Source organism: Vigna angularis, chromosome 5 (genome assembly GCF_016808095.1).
Source record: "Vigna angularis cultivar LongXiaoDou No.4 chromosome 5, ASM1680809v1, whole genome shotgun sequence".
In the NCBI taxonomy this organism is placed as follows: Eukaryota; Viridiplantae; Streptophyta; class Magnoliopsida; order Fabales; family Fabaceae; genus Vigna; species Vigna angularis.
Genome location: NC_068974.1, coordinates 8,861,709 through 8,866,062, shown reverse-complemented (window position 1 = coordinate 8,866,062; position 4,354 = coordinate 8,861,709).

Below are 4,354 nucleotides of genomic sequence, written 5' to 3'. Positions count from 1 at the left end.
CTCCCCCAAATCATCTCCCACAATTCACTCCAAAAGAACACACCCTTAGCTTTTTACGACAGAATGTAATCATTATATAAAATTCTCAAAAAAGGGAACCTGTGTTATTAAATTAAAAAAGCTTTTTACGTCTGGCAGGGACCATATTTTTTAAATATATTATCTCGATACCAAGCCACGTACCTGTGTTATTAAATTAAAAAATAAATATGCAGTGTAGCTGGAGACCACTCTATAAATACTATTATATTTGGCAACCATTGATTTTCTTTTTAAGAAAAACACCATACAAAAATTCAATATTAATAAAGAACAAACAAATTTATATAAAAGAGCATAACGCCATTATAAACTCAAAATCGTTAACATAATAAATTTATATTTTCTTTATATATTATTTATCTCATATACTGGAATTTTAATTCACATTTCATGTCTCGAAAACTAGTTTATACATACTTATATAATTTTTTTGAATTACAAAGATGTTATTAGAGTACTAGGTTTCCTACATTATAGGTGTCCACTTCAAAATTTAGAATAAGAGAATCATTTACAATATTTTTCTATAAATTTTCAACATTTTTATTTAAAATTTTAGAAATAAAAACATCAATAATATTGTAATGTGCTAACCATGTAAAGTAATTTTATATTAAATTTTAATTGCCCATGATGTGATTTTTTATATTAATTATAAAACTCAACCAATTAATCTTATAACGGTCAAAACCCTTAAAATTCTATGTTAATGGAAGACACGCGTAAGTGCAAGGTGTCATAACCCTTAAAAACCCTGTGTGAGTGGAAGGCAGGTGTTAGTGAAAATCAGAAAGTAGAAGACAGGTTGAGCAGCAGAGTGGTCGGTCGGTTTTGACGGTTATGAAAAGCTTAAACTTTCAATTTTTCGTGCCACTTTCTCTACATGCATCCTTCATCTTCAACCTTCTGAACCTTCATTTTCTCCTCCTTCTCTCTACGATTTTCTTCTTCTCTCTACAAAATCTTATCATTTTCTTCTTCCAATCTTCAATCAAACCACGTCTGAGTCTTCCTGGTGCCAAGACTTCACTTTGTATCGATCAAGTTATTGGTTTAAGCTGGTAAGTTCATTCCTCTCTCGGCACTGTTGTTTTCTATCACATGCAAACCAAGTTTCTGGTGAGTTTACCATCTTCTTCTATGAATTTCTGATATTAATTCTGGTCTTTTATTTGGTCTAGTTTCGTAAATTGGGAAACTCTAGGTGCATAAGATTGTGTAGTGGTGAGCTTGATTCTGCAACCATGAGTTCGGCTAATCTTAAGAGGTAAGGAAAACTTATATAATTTGATTATGATTCTTATTCTGAATGGTTGTATGTTGGTTTGATTATTTGATGAATATGAAGTATTGGTGCTATTGTATGTTGTTTATATGAGTGGATGATTTATAACTGAGGTAGACTAGGTTGAGATAGAGTTTGATCGTCAATATGCAGTTTTATGTATAATCCTGTGTTTGACACTGAGAGTCAGTATTGACCGTTCAATTTTCCTTTGAGTGTTCGGTCTAAACTAAATTCTTCTTCTGTAGAGAATTTAGTTAATGACCGATCGGTTTATATTATTATTATTATATATATATATATATATATATATATATATATATATATATATATATATATATATATATATATATATATATATATATGTAAATGAGTGTTCGGTCTACATATAGTCTCTCCTTTGCACTTCTTAAAACAGCTTCGTTAAGATATTCAATAATACCTAAATTCTTAAATATGATATTTATCCTTATTGAAAATAACTCATATGTAATTATGATTAGAATATATTCTTTCATTTAATAAGTTCTGTAGTGTTCGGTCATAGACCAGGTGCTCGGTCTCATTAGTGCTTGGTCATAGACCAGGTGCTCGATCTCATTAATGTACGGCATTAAACAAAGTGTTCGGTCTAGTTGGTAGTGTTTGATTTAAACTCTTAGGTTTCAAATAACAAATTTTCATCATCTTCCATTATGTTCAATTATATGTGTTATATATTATTATACACTTTCCATGAATTTTGTCTAGTACAGACCTTTCGGTCAAAGTTGTTACGTATCCCGTAGTCTTTCCTTACTATTATTATAAGTATTAGGATTATAAATAGTCTTGTCTCGTATGGACCATTCGGTCCTATTTTGTGGATAAGTGAAAGACCGCTCGGTCTTACACTAAATGTTCGGTTATAATAATCTAAACAATATTCTCTCATTCGGTTTTGTTTCTAAGATGGGATATTGTTTTCTGGAAATTGGTATGACTATGTTGATGATTAATTATGATGAATGAGGAATGTAATGTGAAGTATGATGACTTTAATGTATGATGTAATTTGAATGGTATGGATATGAAAGAGTATTCTGTGGAGGAATATCTCAGGATTTGTTATGGAATGGTAAAGTATGAATGCGGTCATGCTAAGGTGGTGTTTATCCTGATATTCTATGATTACTCATTCTCAAGTAGAGAGGAGTAAATAATGTGTGAGAATGACAGGAGGTCCTAGTCCATAAGATTAAGATGGGCATTGTAAGAACGGACTAACCTCGGGTGGCAACTGATGAGACATTCCAGCTACTACATCACCTGGGTGCAAAAACGGCGTAGCTACACAGAATTCATACAGTCCGGACAGTCAGAGTCAATGTGGTCATTCATTGCATGCTTCAATGTGTGATTGGTGGATTGATTGAATTATGGAATTATATCAGATTGATATGAATTATATGTTGTATTGAATTAATTAAATTACATAAGTTTACCCTATTTCCTATCTTGTCTGTTTTGTCCTTCCTATTGTCGTTTTCTGTTGCAATAATCATCCTGTGGATGTGAGCAGAAGAAGAAGAGTTGTTGGAAGAGGCTCTAGAAGAAGTGGAAGTTAAGACCGAATCATAGACCGTTCGGTAGTGTTAGATAATGTGTTGTGTATAACCGTTCAGTTTAGGCTTAGTTTTGGAAACCGTTCGGTCTAGACTTTGGCTTAGTAAAATTTTAAATTCTGGAGTATTATTGTAAGACCGTTCGGCCATAATTGTATCCTTTCTCTTTCAAAACTGAATTGTAATATTGTTAATATGTGAATATTCTATAGTATGGTTTTATACCGTATTTTTTGGGTGTTACAATAACAATTTCTAATTAGATGATAATGCAAATAATTTATTTCTCTTAAATATAATTCTGTTGTACGAGTAGTAAAGTAATTACCCATTTTATTTGTAAATAAATATAAGAGCTAATTTACTTATATTGTTAATACACAATATTTATTATTTGTTAAATAGTCTAATTAATTACTTTTAGAGAATTCTCAACCTTTTTCTCTATAACATAACATATTTGAAGTTAAAAAATTCATCAAACAAAATTTTATAAAGCTGCAACCGAATGACTTTTCCCAATATTCAACAACTGAATTGAAACTTTCATTTTTTATAGACTAAATTATCACTTCTTTAATAATTAAAGTCTAATATATTAATTTATCCTTTTAAAATGAAAAAAAAAACAAATGGAGCCACTTTATCTTTCTCACAAATCATTTTCCTTTTACTCATTTATCAACGTGACTCAATGATGTGTGCAATAATGGTATTCCTGAGTTGGCTCTCTGAAAAGGAATTATGTGACAGAACAGAATTTATCTAAAATATTTCTAAATAATTTGCATAATAATAAGTATTTTACTTAATAAACTATTATATTTTATTATATTATAATTATAATAAATATCAACTATAAATAAAATCTATTAAAGCGTTTGTACAATATTTATAGTACATAAAACAACCTAAAATATGCATCCAAATAATAATAAAAATACAAAAATGTATACAAAGAAAATCAAAATAAAAGAACACTCTGTTCTTCTGAACATTTCATCTGTCATCTATTTATATTTGTTCGTGTAGAAGAAAAAAAATTAGATAAATTATTGAAATAATTTTTTTCACTTAATAAAATATGTACAAATAAAATATTATAATTACATAACAAAAATAATTTAATCTCATCGAAATATTAATATTTAATAGACTCTACATGAAGAAAGCAAAATATCGACTTATATATTTCAAAATACTCAACATCTTATCAGAAATTAACTTTTAATTTAATCTAAGACATCCATTTATAAGCTAAACTATAAATCATTAAATTAGGATAAATTCTTCACAACCTAAGTCTACACATATCATATTGTCTGAAAAATCTTTCCTTAGCTTCTCACTACTACTTTAGTGTGTTTGACTTAGACCATCGGATCTCTTTATAATATGTGTTAGTATTTAATCAACCACTTAA